The sequence below is a fragment of the Acinonyx jubatus genome, chromosome C1 (assembly GCF_027475565.1).
Source record: "Acinonyx jubatus isolate Ajub_Pintada_27869175 chromosome C1, VMU_Ajub_asm_v1.0, whole genome shotgun sequence".
In the NCBI taxonomy this organism is placed as follows: Eukaryota; Metazoa; Chordata; class Mammalia; order Carnivora; family Felidae; genus Acinonyx; species Acinonyx jubatus.
In genome coordinates this window covers 149,607,407-149,625,329 of record NC_069381.1, presented here as the reverse complement: position 1 = coordinate 149,625,329, position 17,923 = coordinate 149,607,407, and the positions used below count along the sequence as shown (strand labels likewise).

Below are 17,923 nucleotides of genomic sequence, written 5' to 3'. Positions count from 1 at the left end.
GCCATAAATAAAAGAATAAATACTGCATAATTCTATTTATATAAAGCTCAAAGTTAGGAAGAACAAGCTAATCTATGGTGATAGAAGTCAAAACTGTAGTTGCCTGTGGGGTAGGGGGAGTAGGAACGGCCTGGAGGGGAGCACATAGAAACTTTTGGAAGTGATGGACACATTTTAGATCTTGATTGGTGTGTTGATTATATGAGTCTTTATATTAGTCCATACTTAACAGATTGTATATTTAAATTTCCTTTTCACTGTATATACATTTTCCCTGAATATAATAAAGTCACTATATACATTCAGAGTCACATAGTTTTTTTCTATAACCATACAACCATTACACAGACTTTAGTATGACTTAAATAAATGCATCAAAGGAAACACATTCTTCAAATCCAGGGCACTTACTTTCATGTATAGGGGAATTAACATTATATGTAGTAGTCTATATATTGGATTTTCATCATAGCAGTAAAAATCACAACCAATAACTCATTTCCTGTCTTCTTTTTCAAAGATGAAAGACATTAGAAGTATCTTGAAATACCAACTAGGATTTATTTTCAGTATTTGGAAATAAGAGTTACACATTTGATTAGCTACTAGTTGTGTTTATTTTCCCCAGTGGCCTCTCAGATTTTAGTAATGCCTCAAAGGCACTAAATCTATTGCTTTACTACGTGGTGGCCTATTTTCTATCGAATTTCACCCTTGGTAACAGTGGTAATTCATAATTTGAAATCCTTATGTCATCCTCTTAAAACTATATCTAAACCAATTGTATTTCTTTCTTTCCTACATTAGTAAATGGTATTTCACTTTTGTTTAAGGACATTATTTTTATTTTTAAGTAACAAACGGATCTTCAATAATCTCTGAGTCCTTCAGGGTAGGGTACTCTCTATTGATTTCTGCTTATAGTTTTCAAGATTCTATTATGGGTAAGGCAGGAATGGCAGTTTTAATGAGAGTCCTTTTTTGTTTTTGTTGTTGTTGTTAAATGTAGATCCAAAGAGTTCTACTAAAATAAGACAAATGTCAGTAAAGAGGAAAATGCAATGGTAGAAAAGGTTTCTTTAGTAAGGCAGATTTCTAACTAGAATGTTTTGATCTAGAGAATATAAGTGATAGGAAATCGTGTAATCCAAAAGATACATACATGCTACTCATGTGGTCACATACATCTCTTCTTCACCAAAATACTGAAATCTAAAATGGCCCAGCTTTCTTTGAAGATTGAAAGAAAGCATGTTTAAATGTATAGCTATACTGAGATTAATATAGCTGCCCCCAAGGTATAGTGTTGATTAAATTGACAAGTATGTCTTTATGGAGCACCTGGGTGGTTCAGTTGGTTAAGTGTCCATCTTTGGCTCGGGTCGTGATCTCACAGTTCGTGCATTAGGCTCTGCCCTGACAGCTCAGAGTCTGGAGCGTGCTTCAGATTCTGTGTTTCCCTCTCTCTCTGCCCCTCCCTGGCTTGTGCGCATGCTCAATTTTTTCTCTCTCTTTCTCTCTCCCTCTCTCAAAAAAAAAATAAACTAACATTTTAAAGAAAGAAAAGTTTATTTGTGATTGCTAGAGCTGAGACAGACGTGTTTGAGATGTAGATTTAATATTTTATTGACTCATTTGAGACTGACACGAAGGGAAGCCAGTTTTCCTTAGTGGCCATCCTTTGGTGCCCCTTTGCTTTTCAGTATGCATAATTAATCAGGGCATTCTGACCCAATTGTTGTGTTCCTCACTTTCTTTTATTCCTCTTTATGTTTAATAGAGTAAGATCAGTTCAAAACCATACCTAAAACCTAGTGCATACACGATTGCATTACTTCACAAGATTTTCCTAATGATGGAGTGTTTGCTCACATTTATCATAATGAGAGTTGAACTATATCCTAATTATTTTGTCATGTGATAGATCACTAAAGATTATTATTGCATATTTATATCTTTGGAAAAATGTCATGTGTCTCATTTATTTATTGATTGATTTTTAGAGAGAGCACACACAAGCTTTGGGGGAGGGAGGAGGCAGGGGAGAGAGAGAGAGAGAGAGAGAGAGAGAGAGAGAGAGAGAGAGAGAGAATCTTAAGCAGGTTCCATGTTCAGCGCAGAGCACAACTCAGGGCTTGATCCCAGGACTCTAGAACCAAGACCTGAGCAGAAACCTAGAGTCAGATGTTCAAACAACTGAGCCATCCAGGTGCCTCTCATGTGTCTCTTTGTTTTTTTTTTTGTTTTTTTTTTTTTTGTGTGTGTGTGTGTGTGTGTGTTTTCTTTTGGGGAGAGACAGAAAGAGAGAGAGCAGGGGAGGGGCAGAGAGAGTCAAGCAGGCTCCGCTCCCAGTGCAGAGCCCGCACGCGGCTTGATCTCCCGATCCTGAGATCATGACCTGAGCCATAATCAAGAGTCAGATACTTAACCAACTGAGCTACCCAGGCACCCCTCTCATTTTTTATTACTATCATTCTGATTACTTTTATTGGTTTGCAATCTTAAAACTTCACTGCTTTAAACAGAGGATTCACTGGTAATTCTGTTCCTTTCATTCTAAACTGAACCAGCATGTTTAGAATAAGAGGATAAGGTATATTCTCTCCTTTAATTGTAGTAAACATTAGATTAGGATCTCTGGTCTTTAAATTTGAAATGTTTGGAGAGATTACTTCCTGTAAAAAATATAATTTTCAGAGTATAAAAGACAAAGTTCGTATTTGTTTCTGTTACTGGAAGAGGCAAAAAACAGAAGTAGAAATGGAGAATGGGGGAAAATATGTAGGAAAACAAAGCTGTGAAGTACAAAGAAAACCCATACACGGGCCTGATGTGGAAAGTGAGGAGGGTAGGAAAACTGCTTCAAGTCAATGAGGGAATAATAGAAAGAAGAATGTTTTAAAAAAAGGAGAGAGAGAGAGAGAAACACTCCTGCTTCATCCCCTCAAAAGAAAACATGCCAATGAAATCTCTGACAAGCACAAGTTCAAGAGGGTTATCTGAGACTAGACATGGTGATCCTAGAAGGATGAATTCTTCAGTGTGAAGAATATTTATTCCTGAGATGTGTTTGCTGTTCTATTTGGAGCTAAGGCAAGAGTGATGAATAATGGATAACAGGACACCCTAATTGTCTCTGTAACAAAGGCGGCAACACTGGAATTCATTATACCTTATTGTGTGAGACCATATATTGACAGATACACAGATAAAAGAACTTACCCTCTATAGATAACAGGTCTTTGTTCCAAACAACAGATTTACTTTTTCAAAAGTAGAAGCTAATAGGGGCTGATTTTGCCTTCCACACCTCATCTCTTTGGTGAAGTAACTACATTAAGCCTCATGGAAAATAAGATAATGATGATAATGGCATTTCCCCCCTGTTTTAAAATCTATTTAAAACAATAGTATCTAAAGATGAACTGCTGCAGAATCACAAAATTTTAAGGTGGCGAGGAACTCGGATCCCGCATTATACTTTCTAGGAAGTGGACAAATGGTTCCTGGCCCAGAGTAGCAGTTCCCCAAATGGAAACTGACTAACCAGCTTCCTTCCTGCCTGCGTCTTTTCCTCCCCTTTTCCCTTCTTTCCTCCCCGCTTCCCTTCCTTCTTTCTTTCGAAAACCTTTATTTTACAGAGGAGGCAAGGCCAAGCAACTTGTCCAAGCTCACTTGAAATCAAGACCAGGGCCCGTATCTTCCAATTTCTAAAATAGGGCTGATTCCCCATTGTCTTCTTGCTCGTGCACTCAAACAAACAATACTCTTACAAGTATCAACAGAGTCAGTTTTTGCTTCCTTGAAGACGAGGAACACTTGGCCTGAATTTCAAATTGGCATTTCTTACTGAGTTTGAACAATCATGTAGCTTTGTATTTCCTTGCCGAGCATTTCATTTGCTCTTTTGGTGCTTTTTAAACAACCTTTCATAACACTTTCTTTTTTCCAATATAATACATGAAGTGTATGAATCTATAAATTGATTTAAGCCCTTGAGAAGAAATGGTGCTACTTGTACTGTATATTAAAATAGTAAGGCATCACTATTTGCCATAAAATGACACTGCAGCAGTGTCAGTAAGAAAGGAACTCACATCTCACAGAGCATCGACAGGGACATTGGAAATGAAACAATATTAATCCATTTAAGTTGGTGAGTCTGACTTATTTTGCTTTATGAGTCCTTGCAGGTAGTTTTGGGTAATGAGCTGTTGCAGATAGTTTTGGAGAATGTTTGTAGTTGTGTCTCTGTGAAATGTTAACATCATTCAGGCTTAGCTGTGCCACGAAGACAATTCATGTTCACTGTGGAGAAAAAAAATTAACTGAGGACGGTACATTCTAGTTGCAGCTAGACTTTTGGAGTCTGTGTGTTTTTCTGACTACAGTTTCAGAAATTGAGTACAATCTTTAGAGATTACGCTTTATCTGAAGCACCACCATGGTGCAAACTATTATCATTCTGTGCCCTTTTGGCTCCCAGTTGTGCCTAAGAGGACACTGGTGGTAGGACAATTAAAGAAACCACAGTTAATGATATTTTCTTCCTGCAGGATCTGCCCTGCTGATTGCTCTCTCAATTCGCCCAATTGTGGAAAATAATGAAACATTCATTTTTTTTTTAAAACTCCATCTCTTGGGTGGGTGACTGGTCAGTGTTTTGAAGACACACTATTCCATTTGCTACTAGCTTCATTTGATAGATTGTGTCTTAGTTACTTTAACTTTTTAATTGTGTGTATGTTCTGTTGAAGTATTTCTGCCTCACTGAAAAAGTAATGGTATCAAGAGTCATGTTATCTATTTTATCTGAAGGTTTAGGTGTCTGCAGCTTGTTTTTTTCTAAATCATTTCTCCCTTTAATTCCTAAATGATAGTTAGGGGAGGAAGTTTTCATAATATAATATTTCAATAATCTAGTTTCTTTCTCATTAAGGATTACATTATAGCACAAGGTGTTTGAGAAATCTAAACATAGAAGGGTTCATTACTGAAGTAGCTTCCAATACAAATCTTATTACTCATTTTGATTAGAAACTAATCAAAACTCAGTATAACTGCCACTGAAATGCATGTATAGTACTTTAAAAGATAAAGGATTCTAAGGTTGGGAATCATAACAGTGCTCTGGCTAGGTTTTTTTGTTTTTGGTTGTTTTGTTTTACTTATATAAGAAGAGAGAAGAAATATTAATCAATCTGTAAGACATGGACTTAGATCAAACAGACCACTAGCTAGAAAAGACTACTTCCCAGAAAAGTAGGGAGCCAACCAAGCATATGCTGGAGCAGGATCCTGGCGGTCTCTCGTGTGCCAGGAATAATCCCCTAGTAGCTGGATCACGTGGTAGTCTATGGGATCTGGTGCAGCCAAGGTAGGGCGGGCAGCATACAGAAAGCCATGATTAGTGGCTGTTTACCAAAGTATGCTGAGATGTTTTGGAATTTTATTAACAGGGATGGCTATACTGGGTGTAATTACCAAATTGAAAGTCATTCACACACACACACACACACACACACACACACACACATGTTATATATACACACACATAAGTGTGTGTATATCTGTGTGTGTGTGTGTGTGTGTATATATATATATATATAAAACACATTTATATGTTATATATATGTGTTATATACACATGTGTTATATATATGTGTGGATATATGTGTGTTACATAGACACACACACATATATATGTATATATATATATCATATACAAATACCACATTATGCACCATTATTTTATACTATTTATTACACATGGATTTTTTTTATCAGTATGAACAGTGTATATATAAGTAGGGTTCATAAGGTTTAAGTCAGAATGAGGGGAAACTGCTATTTATTACTGAAGTTTAACATTATTTCCTAATAGTCATTAGAATTCTGGTTTTACACCAGAATTTTCAAAATTTCTTGAAATTCAGGCGACTAGCGGCTGCATAGTGTTTAGCGATTTTCTTTCTTGAGTGCAGGCCTCCATTAGTAAAGATTGGTGTGGTAAATTCCTTTGTCTACTCCTATAGAAAATGTATTAGAATAGTTATGTGGGTGAGGGGAGTTACTTATTAACAGGAAATGTAAAAAGACTATATCACCCATACCTGAAATAATAGGTTTTTGTACTTTTTTTATCAAAAACTTATTGATGGTATGATTCACAATTTTTTTCTTTACCGTAGCTGGATTTTTCCCGTCCATATGAATTTGTCTCCATATCAGCTATTCAGTCAAAAAAAAAGCCTAGGAATTTTTGTGAACCGTATTAGCATGTCTGCTTAGAGATTTCTTGGTTAATGGAGTTTAGAAGTTATTAGAGCGGTCTTGAAAGAGATAGACAGTATTACTGATAAGACCATTCACTACAACTCAGATTTCTCCCAAAGTTCTAAGTAATGCTAGGGCATGGTTTATTAAATACTCTGTCATATTTGGTATATAAAATGTAAAAGAGAACACCAATATGAAAATCAAATTTTTATAATGACAGACTTAAGAGAAACATGGATGAATTGTTAAGTTTGTAAAGCTGTGTGAGCAGTGATTCATTGTGGATAGGAAATAATTAAGTCTTCTAGTGCCCTTATGGCTTTTCCCAGCAACAATTGGGAGAGAGTGAATGATGGACATGAAGTGCTGTTCTAAAGGTTTTTAGAGTTTCACCCCAAGTTTTAATGAGCCTCACCAATCACCCCTGACGGCAGCCTGATATTTTACAACCCCTCTAATAAAATTTTCTTACCTACTGTTCAGAGGTACTATTGTGTATACAGAAAGAGAGGGATGCAGCTGGTGAGGAAGACTTCTGGCAGAGCAGAAGAGTGTAAATTTGGCTTTAATTTTTATGTGTGATCATCTTAGCTTTCTTTGAATTGAAGGTTAGCATGTACCAGTTATCCCTGGCCCTGTTTGGATTCTGGGAAAAAAAAATCTAATGTTAACTATACAGTTTGCCGTATTTTCTGACTTATCTCCTCACCTTCAGTATTTCCAATCCCTGTCTCCATAGTCTTTGTCCTCTCTGACTTCGAACATGCAAAGATATTGCCTAAGTTTCAGAGGGAGGGTCGAGAAGGTAGCTGTTATTTTCCCATTAGTTATTCTCTGTTTTTGGTCTCTTTTTTTCCACATGAGAATTCTAGATTCTTTTTTCTGCCAACCCTCTTTCTGCATTTCCTTACCACTCTCTCCAACTTTGAGTTCCAGAAATCTTTGAATCCCGACATTCTAGTGAAACTGCATTCTCAAAGGTCATTAAGGATATTTTCACTGCAAGGTCAGCCTGCCCTTCTTCAGAATATATGCCAGGAAACTCTCCTTTCTCATCTTTCTTGATATTGTAGTGTTCTTCCTCTCTGATTGTTGTATTCTCATCTTCTACTGTCTTTGGATCTTAATTATTTATTGTTATTGTTGATTTTTCATCTGTACTTTGACTTCTGCATTCTTACCTATAGAACTATTATTTTACTGTAGTTAGATACCATTTCCTAAGGCCTAATGCTCATTTTAACCTCACTCTAATTATCCTATATTTCACTGCCAGTCTGATCTCAACTTGTGTCACTTTAAAGAAAATATCTGAGGACCTCCCATTTCTTTCTGCTTCCCATAAAGTCTCTGTTGATATGGTAACTTTCAAGGGTCTCTTATAAATGAACTCCATTCTGCAGCCTGATGTTTTTCAAACTTTTTAAACCATGACCAGGAAAGAAATATATTTTATATTGTTACCTGGCGTGTGCACACACACACACACATGAGCATGCGCACACACAGACGCGCGCGCACACACACACACACACACACACACACACACACACCGTGCTATCCACTCACATATTTGAAAGAAGTTTCCTGAAACCATATTTACACATACTATGTACAATTTAATTTCATTTTCCTGTTGTGTTTCCTTTAAAATAATGAAGTTATTATTTTAACTTGACTTCCTGTCATGATCACTTGATTTCCTGTCATGATCCCAGTTTGAAATGGTCTAGCTTCTCTAATCTTTCACCTTTTCACACTCTGCCCCCTCTACTCTCTCCAGAACAGTCTATCCCTGCCCTACAAGCACAAGCACTCAGGTTTCTGAGTTTTCATTCATGTTTTTCCAGCCCAAGTATTTTCTTTTTTTAAAAAATTTTTTTTAACGTTTATTTATTTTTGAGATAGAGAGAGAGACAGAGCATGAATGGGAGAGGGTCAGAGAGAGGGAGACACAGAATCCGAAACAGGCTCCAGGCTCTGAGCTGTCAGCACAGAGCCTGACGCGGGGCTCGAACTCACAAACCACGAGATCATGACCTGAGCCGAAGTCGGCCACCCAACCGACTGAGCCACCCAGGCGCCCCAGCCCAAGTATTTTCTAATTATGAAGACATTTCTGCCACCTTGAGCTCTTGAAAATCCTCAGTTCCTCTAAAGGACAGCATTTCTAAACTGTCTTACACAAGATGACCCATAATCCTCTGCTGATTTTATAATGGTTTTATAATAGTAAATTTTCTCCTTATCTAGCCTGTATACTCATTACAAATAACACTATGTCCCCAATAACACTGATTTTAAGTGGTCAAAACAAAGCTCCTAAGTTATTTTTTTTTTTAATTTATAAAACAATAAGTTTGCAAGTAACCTATTTTTCAAACTGCTGGTTCTGTATGATGACATGAACTTGGTTTCTGAGGGCTAGGTACAAATCTTAGCTCTACTATTTATAAGGTATGTGATCTCGGGCAAAATCCTAAATATCTCTTTCTTAGTTGTAAAGCAGGAGGAACACTAGAACCTGCCTCAGAAAATTGTGAAAAGGATGAAATGAGAATACTTGCAAGAGCTCCTGGCGTATACTATTCACCCACTGAATATTTGTGGTTAAATACACTGTCCTGGCACATAACCATTTTATCTATTTTCTTGCTTGTTTTTTTTTTCTATTTGTATATAATATTTTCAAGTGCAATCTTGTCTGCGGTCTTCCTTGTTGCACTTTTCTGATTATGCTGATTACCTACCAGGCACAGTTTTCTAAATTTTATACTTCTTCAGACAAAGTCTACCAAACAATAAATGGGAGATTGTGCATGCCTTCAAATTCTTATCACCCCTTGTAGTAATCAATACATGACTCTCTGATGTTCCAGAGAACAAAGAGATAAAACCAGCTTCTATATTATATTTTCTTAGTAGAAGAGTCTCATTGTAAGATTTGTTCCACCAACTCTGAAGATTCATTATACCAAATTAAATTGCTTTTAAATGTCTTATTTAAAAATTTAAAAAGCTTCTGAAATGAAAAAAAGAAATATTTTGAGCTAATTCTTCATTTTGGAAGGGCGGGTGTTGGCTTGGCCTTTAGCATAACTAGTTATTTGACAAATTATGAGATGCTATTTTTTTAATTTGTGAAAGGAAGGTTTTGTATTTTAAGATAAACTAGGACACTAAGTTTTAGAGGCACATATTGCATCAGATTTTAGAACTAAATTTAAATTCATTTTCAACTTTCTGTGCTATGATATATGCAGATTAAAAGAAAAGTGACACACATAAAATCATGTCTGTTAAGTGTTTTAAATTTAAAAAGTAGTTTTTTACTCCCCAATCTCCCAAGAGTGGAACTTACTGGCATAAATTATCTAGCATCAGTTAGATGGCATTAGGTAACAGAGACTGATAGCAGATATAAAGGGTAAAGATGGTGAGCCGAGCAACCATGAGTCTTGATAGGACTTTCCTGTCAATGTTAGTTTACCTCTATCTCAAACAAAATTCAGTGTAAAACATTTCTCTTTCCTCATTCATTTGGTTTTTATTATGTGTGGTAAACACGTGACCTCTGATATGATGACAAATTTCTGACAGACTTTCTGTTGGCACCCACTTCATGTCTTGATTTTCTTACCCACACTTCTCCCATTTCAGAGATGTGTTCCCAGCATAATAAACTTATTTTGTATCAGCAGGCTGTTAAAAGCATAACCTCTGTTGGGTTCAGTGTATTCATCTATACATCAGAGTATAGATGTATTATAGATGTTATTAAATTACAGATGTATATTATATTAAGAAGAGGTGAGAATGCATCACTTACAAAAGAATTTTGAAATCTGTGCATCTCTGTCGGTCAGAAGATTACACAAATTTTTATGGAGTCAAATAAATTGTTATCCTAGTTCCATACTGCCTCTGCCCCTCTCAGTTAATATGGAAAATTTGAAAATAATCTTTTACTTATATATTTACTACCCTAAGGATGTCTAAAAATGTTTACATCAAGCGGAAGACTTAGACCTGGATAATCTTATGTATCCTTAAAAAAAGAAAAAAAAAAACTTTTATAAAGCTTTACTTCTTACAAGATCCACTAATCTTATTATGTTCTCCAAAATATTTCCAGCAAAACATGCTTCTGATATACAAGTGTGATATTTGTTTCTTAGTAAAAAATCAGCTTGAACTATCTTCTTAATAATTACCATAAGTACTGAGTAATGCTTTACCTTCAATGAGGTTAAGTTGCATTTCAATAAAGTTTTGACTTTATTCTAGAAAGAGGCAGAACAAAAATTTCAAAAATGTCATTTTAGTATCTCTCAGTGTTGTAAGTTAAAGGAAAAGCATCTTCGGAAAGATCTAGTTCTTAATAAATTCATATCACAAGAAACAAGAAGCTAAAGAATGTCAAAGGATCTGAGTTAAGCTGATATTTTTTTTAACTTTTTATTCAGATTGCCTCAAGAAAGAGTGCAGTTGCCAGATGTTTTGTTTTGTTTTGTTTATTTGAACTTTCTCTCTTTTATAACATTAGACTTAATAATGATTTAGTTTTATCTCGTTATGTAGTGAATGATAATAATCATCTTTAAGTTAAACTAATTGTCAGTTGATGGATCTCAAAAATGATCCTGTCTAAATCTTCACTCAGATTTGTCTGGAAAATTCCACTGTTAATGGATTAGAAAAATCTATGAGGAGATTCCACTGATATGTACAAGACAGCCCTCATCCTCCAAGTACTGAGACTTGCAGAGCAAACACTGGACTACCCAAGTTAGGACTAGCATGATGGCTTATCTCAGGAAATATTCAACCACCAGTCTCCTTTACTTCACCACCTGGAACATTTCTACCTGTTATCTTCTATTTTACAGCTGCTTGTCCTTACAGATGGAAAACTAATTCCCAAATTACTTTACAAAAAATGCAGTTCAGATTCTTTATTTTCTATGTATGCACAGACGTGTGTGTATGTATGCATGGCACATGAATACATTTACATATGTGTGCATGCATGTGTGTGTATGGCACATTGCAAAATTGAAGTAAACTAAAGAAATAGATTATAAGATATTGGGCCTCATTTTCAAAATTTTTAAAATTTGCATTCTGTTATTTTAATTCTTCTTGGCCTGCTTTTCACCTGGGAATTGGAAGTTTCTAAATTAAAAAAAAAACAAACTAATTTTTTAAAAATAATAAAAATTTAGTTTGAGAAAGGTCCAAACTGGCTATATAATGTAGAGAAAAAAGTAAGAGTTTTTCTTATGTCTCTTTAAAACCCAGCCCTACTTCTCAGAGATTAACTGAAATCTTTCTCAATCAACTCTTTCTGAATTCCTTCCATATTAAAGGCTTTATGGGGTAAAAACTATCATCACAGATCCAAAGTCTAACACAATGTTTCACACATATTAGGCCTTCACTAATTATATGCTGGGAAAAAGAGAGTGGGTGTCAAAGAAGAACTTAAAAAATGGAGAAATATTCCATGTTCATGGATAGAAGGACTCAATCGATATTGTCAAGATGTCAGTTCTGCCAAACTTGATCTGTATATTTAATGTAATACCAAAGTCCAAATGAGTTATTTGTGGATATAACAAACCGATCTAAAGTTTATGTGGAGACGGGATGCCTGGGTGGCTCAGCCAGTTAAGCATCTGACTCTTGATTTTGGTTCAGATCATGATCTCACAGTTTGTGAGTTTGAGCCCTGCATCAGGCTCTGTGCTGAAAGTGTGCAGCCTGCTTGGGATTCTCTCTCTCTCTGTCCCTCCCCCATGCATTCTCTCTGTCCCTCCCCATGCACTCTCTCTCACTCTCCCTCCCTCCTTCCCTCCCTCTCTCTCTTTCTCTCTTTCAAAATAAATAAAACAATTAAAAAAAATAAAATTTATATGGAGAGTAAATGAGGAACTGTAAAACTCCTTGAAGATATTATAGGAGAAATTTAGATGATTTTAGGGTTGGCATTGACTTTTCATACGCAACACCAAAATCATAATCCAGTAAAAATATATTGATAAGCTATACTTCATTAAAATTAAAAATTTCTGCTCTGCAAAAGAAACATTCAAGAGAATGAAAATACAGGTCACAGACTGGGAAAAAATATTAGCAAAAAACATATCTGTTAAGGGATGGATTTCCAACACATGCAGAGAACTCTTAAAACTCCACAGTAAGGACATAAACAACTCAGTTAAAAAATAGGCCAAAATAATTAACAGATACCTTGACAAAGAAGATATACAGATGGCAAATGAAGGAAATTCAAATTGAAACAACAGTCAGATATCACTATAGACCTATTAGAATGGCCAAATTCTGGAACACTGACAACACTAAGTGATGGTGAGGACATGGAACAAGAACTTTCATTCATATGCTGATAGGAAGGCAAAATGGTTCAACCACTTTGGAAGACAGTTTGGCAGTTTGTTACAAAATTAAATACACTCTTACATATGATCCAGCAATAGTACTCCTTGGTATTTTCCCAAAGGAGCTGAAAACTTATGTCCACAGCTTTATTCCCAATCTCTCTCTCTCTCTCTCTCTGAAAATAAATTATTATCCCTGAAAATAAATAAACTTAAAAATTAAAAAATAAAGTTTATATGGAGAGTAAATAAAAAAGAAAAAAAACAGAATAACACAATATTGAAGAACAGAGTTGGAAGACTAACACTATCCATCTTCATGACTTGCTATAAAGGTACACTGATCAAGGCACTGTAGTATGGGCAAATGAATGGACACTTAGATCAATGGAAAAGAACAGAAAACTCAGAAATAGTCATATATATATATATTCAGAAATAGTCATAAAGACACACACACACACGCACACACACACACACACATTGTCTTTGTTTTTGACAATGAAGCAAATACTATTCAATAGAGAAAAGATAGTCTTTTCAACAAATGGTATTGGACCAACTGGACATCCACATCCAAAAAATAAAAAATAAAAAACAATCTAGACACAGATCTTACACCCTTCACAAAAACTATCTGAAATTGAATCTCAGCCTAAATGTGACCTGCAGCTTTATTCATAATTACCAAAAATTGGAAGCAAACCAAGTGTCTTTCAGTAGGTAAATGGATAAATAAATTGTGTTCATCCAAACAGTGGAATATTATTCAGTGTTAAAAATAAATGAGCCATCAAGCCATGAGAAGACATGAAGCAATCATGAGTGCATGTGACTAAGTGAAAGAAACCAATCTGAGAAGGATGCATACTTGTATGATTCAACTATATGACATTCTGGAAAAGGCAAAACTATACATACAGACAATAAAAAGATCAGTGGTTGCTGGTGGTTGAGGTGGGGGGAAAAGAAGGATGAATAAGCAAGGCACTGGAGATTTTTAGCACAGTGAAAATACTGTGTGATACAATAATAATGGATACATGACTTTATACATTTGTCCAAACCCATAAAGTGTACAACACTAAGAGAGAAACCTAATATAAACTATGGACTCTAGGTTATAAAGGTGCATCAGTTTTGTTTTATGATCAAATGTACCACTTTGGTGGGAAATGTTGATAACTGAGAGGGAGACTATGCATGTGTGGGGGTATGGGGATATAGGGGAAATCTTTATATCTGCTGTCCATTTTGCTATGAACCTAAAATTGCTTTAAAAAATAAAGTCTAGGGTGCTTGGTTGGTTAAGTCCGTTGGGCGCTGGACTCTTGGTTTTGGCTCAGGTCATAATCTCGTGGTTCGTGGATTCGAGTCCTGCATCAGGCTTCACGGAGGCTGCTTGCTATTCTCTCTCTCCCCATCTCTGCCCCTCCCCACTGATGCTTTCTGTCTGTCTCTCTCTCTCAAAATAACTTTAAAAAATTAATTTTTTTAAAAAAAGTAAAGTTTATAGGAAGGAAGGTAAGAAGGAAGGATGGAAGGAAGGAGAAAGAGAGGGGAAAATAATGTATGAATGAATGCAAAAAAATATAATTAGTAAATGGCTTCAAAGTCCATATTATATAAATTATTTATAAATCAGTTTTCCATTTTATGTCTTCTTTATTTTCAACTTACAAAGGGATGTTAAACTTGGGGTTTATAAATTAAAATAAACCATAAACCTTATCTTCAGAAATTTGACTTCCTATAATTTGATTAATATATAATCTTGTGTTTAAAAATGTTAAAAGATTATTATAGGAGCTAGTTTAGGTAATATTTTTAGTTTAAGAGTTAACCTAGTTAGTAGTTATCATTTTTATGTCTTTGGCTTCACTAAAAAATAATATTTTTTATTCCCACAACTGTAGTTTTACTGAAACCTCAAATTCCATTCAGATATCTAGTGTTTCCAGTTGTGTGAATGCCTAATGGAATACAAAGTATCATTGCTTTATTAGGAAAACTTGTATTGTCTCAGACTGCTAATATTTCTTCCCTTGGTGACTTAAACAGAATGCCATAAATCACAATGCAAATTGTAACACTGACTAGTAGAATTTGAGGACTAGAAGGCCAGATCATTAATTTTTTTTATTTCAAATTCTTATTTAGTTTTGAGAGAGACAGAGTGTGAGCAGGGAGGGCAAAGACACACACATGCACACACGCACACACACACACACACACACAGAATCCGAAGCATGCCCCAGGCTGTCAGCTGTCCGCACAGAGCCTGATGTGGGGCTTGAACCCATGAACCATGAGATTATGACCTGAGCTGAAGTCGACACCCAACCAGCTGAGCCACCCAGGTGCCCCAGATCGTTGTTTTTTTTATTAACAGTAATGATAGCTATTAGTAATTGCCTACTCACAATCATGACTTACTGAGATAAGGAAATCTATAAACTACAGTAATAATTTGTGTCAGTCACAATTCAAAGGCATCTACTATTTTCTGGTATTAAAGAACAGAGCATATAGTAAGAACTCAAAAAACTTTGAGTTTTAAATAACATTTTATTATCTTCATCCAAAACCCCTGAATTGAAAACAATGAATGGTTGCACAAGCTGTTATTCCTAAATCTGAGTTACCTAAACTTAGAATTAGTTTAGAATGATTTTATAAATCTATATAATCCTTTGAGGCAGTGAGATTAGAAAATTTCATGTCTGGGAATTTAGGTATTCACATTGTCATATTCACAGAAATGGTATAATCGAGGGTGAGGGAGTAAAAACTAAATGAAGTTATTTTGATTTTAAAATATTTTGGGAGGAAAATTCTTTGATTTTTTGGAGATGATTGGAGACATCTTGGCATGTTACCAAATGTGTCATTGCCCATAGTTTCTGTAACTAAGTAATGAAGACCAAGAAACACAAGGGAAGAAAGCATCTTTCTGATTTGAAGTGGAGCTTCAGCCTAAGTCTGAGTTCTAGTAAATTCCTCTGTTCCTTTGTTGCTCTAAATATTGTTCTGTGAATTATATACCAAGGTAAAATTGTTCTCTTCAGTCACTAAGGTTCCAGCGATGGTTCTCTGATTAGAATGAAACATATATCAATAATGTTTGTTCTCAGATTATTGGCCTATAAATAATGGTCTTCGCAAATAGAATAATTCTATATTATTTCACGGTGCCAGAATTTTACAGTAGAAAGAGCACAGTCTTCTCCAGAAGAGGTCATTTCTCCAGTCAGAAGAGGTCATTTACTAGCTATGTGACCTTGAGGAAAGTACACATTTTGTGTTACTTTCCTCATCTGTAAAACAAGGTTGATAACCATCTTAATGAAGAGTTGAATCCAGTGTTAAAATATTAAATATTAAAATATTTCACAGAGGTAAGTCAATAAAAATGCCTGAAGTTTCTTGAAACATATTAGTTTATCAACAGAAGCTCTTCTAGAATTATTATTTAAAAAAAATAATGTTTATTTTTGAGACAGACAGAGCGTGAGTGGGGGAGGAACAGAGAGAGAGGTAACACAGAATCTGAACCAGGCTCCAGGCTCTGAGCTGTCAGCACAGAGCCTGCCGTGGGGCTTGAACCCATGGACCAGGAGCTGAAGTCAGATGCTTAACCGACTGAGTCACCCGGGCGCCCCTAGAATTATTTTTAAATTCCTACTCTTCCCTTTTGTACATTTCTAAAATTAATCAAAATAAATTTCTCGTTTGTGGGAATTGATCACAAATTGAAGTACATTTTAAGTAATTCAATTATTCCTTCAGAAGAAGTCTGTGAAAAAGGTTAGAATAAATAATTTTATTTGTAAATAAGTTGACTATTTCAAAATGGATTGAATTGTCAAAATTATTCATATTAGAATTAGAATACTGTTTAGTTCTCAAAATAGAAATCTTTGGGAAATTAAGAATAATAAATGCAATAGAATAGTAATTGTTATGGATCCGTGATTGTTCTGCCTTCAGTGAACCTTTATTATTTGACCAAAAGGCATTTTCATTGATGATGAAGTCCTCTTCTTCTGGCTTGGTGCATCACATCACTGAGTCCGGCACTCTTCAAGGCGTGCAATTCTCCCTCTGCCACATTCAGTAGGATTTAAGGGCTATTTTGGAGGCTCAAGAATTCCCTAATATAATCTCCTGTCCATAGGCCTTCCCAGGTCTCCTGCCCAAAGAAATGGATCCATGCTGTTGTTAAATATATACAATTGTGCTGGTTTTCACGGTAGTCACTTACCCATATGCAGCTTTCAGGAATTTGAAACGACTACCAGACTAGTAAGACTGAGAAGCTTATTCTTTTTTAATTGTGTTTTTAAATTAAATTAAATTTAATTAAAAAAACACTGAATCAGTGTTTTGTGTTTGTAAATATTTTTCTGGTAAACAAAATTATTGTTTTTTTAAACTACATTTTCAGTTAAATCACTGAAAACTTAGCATCTGAATTGAGATGTGCTACAAGTATAAAATGGACACCAAATTTCAAAGATTTTATACAAAAATTTTAAATATCCCATTAACAAGTTTTTATATATTGTTACAAAAATAATGCTGTTATTTTTGATATATGGGGTTAAATTACATATGTTGTTAAAATTGATTCATGTTTCTCTTTAGTTTTTTTTTCCCTGTGGCTATGAGAAATTTAAAATGTCTTTTGTGACACTGTTTCTATTTCTATTGGACGATGCTGATATAGAGAGATGACTGAAGCAAAAATACCCCCATTGAGAATTAAATGCTAGCCTCAGATAAGTCAAATCAGGCCTATAATGTGACTTGGGAGAGGAAGGGTACCTTGTAGCAGAAAGAACAAAATTTGTCTGCTCTTAAAGATTCTAATTCAGAAACTGCTCTAGTGTTTGTCTCAGCAACTAGTACAGAAAACTGTCTTTTAGCTAGAGTGCTGACCGTTTTACCTACTCTATAATTGCTTAGGTTTTCCCAATTCACTTGAGTATTAGTAAATTTTCGGTCACACTGTATCTCTTGTTCTTAGGAAAAGAAACTAGAAAGTTATTAAACCAGAAGAGTAGTTCTTAAAGTATTCCCAGAACCATCAGCATCCGCATCACATAGCAATCTTAGTAAAAATCCAGATCCTGCAGCCTCTCCCCAGATCCACTGATCAGAAAGTCTGAGGATGAGGTCCAGAAATCTCTACCAAAAGCCCCCTGGATGATTCTGATGCACACTGAAGTTCTCAAACCTCT

General features: G+C 35.3%; 1 protein-coding gene and 1 long non-coding RNA gene across 10 annotated transcripts in view; one reads left to right on the top strand and one right to left on the bottom strand.

Annotated features, from left to right (window-relative positions):
- Positions 1–17,923, top strand: part of KCNH7 (potassium voltage-gated channel subfamily H member 7) — a 638,553-nt gene that overhangs the window by 179,977 nt on the left and 440,653 nt on the right. The window lies entirely within an intron of this gene.
- Positions 1–17,923, bottom strand: part of LOC106984850 (uncharacterized) — a 68,724-nt gene that overhangs the window by 19,436 nt on the left and 31,365 nt on the right. For all 5 annotated transcript variants that reach the window (XR_008295387.1, XR_008295384.1, XR_008295385.1 and 2 more), the window contains exons 4-5: positions 6,752–6,925; positions 4,098–4,308 (exon numbers count right to left, since the gene is read on the bottom strand). This is a non-coding gene — a long non-coding RNA (uncharacterized LOC106984850). The remainder of the gene's footprint in view (positions 1–4,097; positions 4,309–6,751; positions 6,926–17,923) is intronic.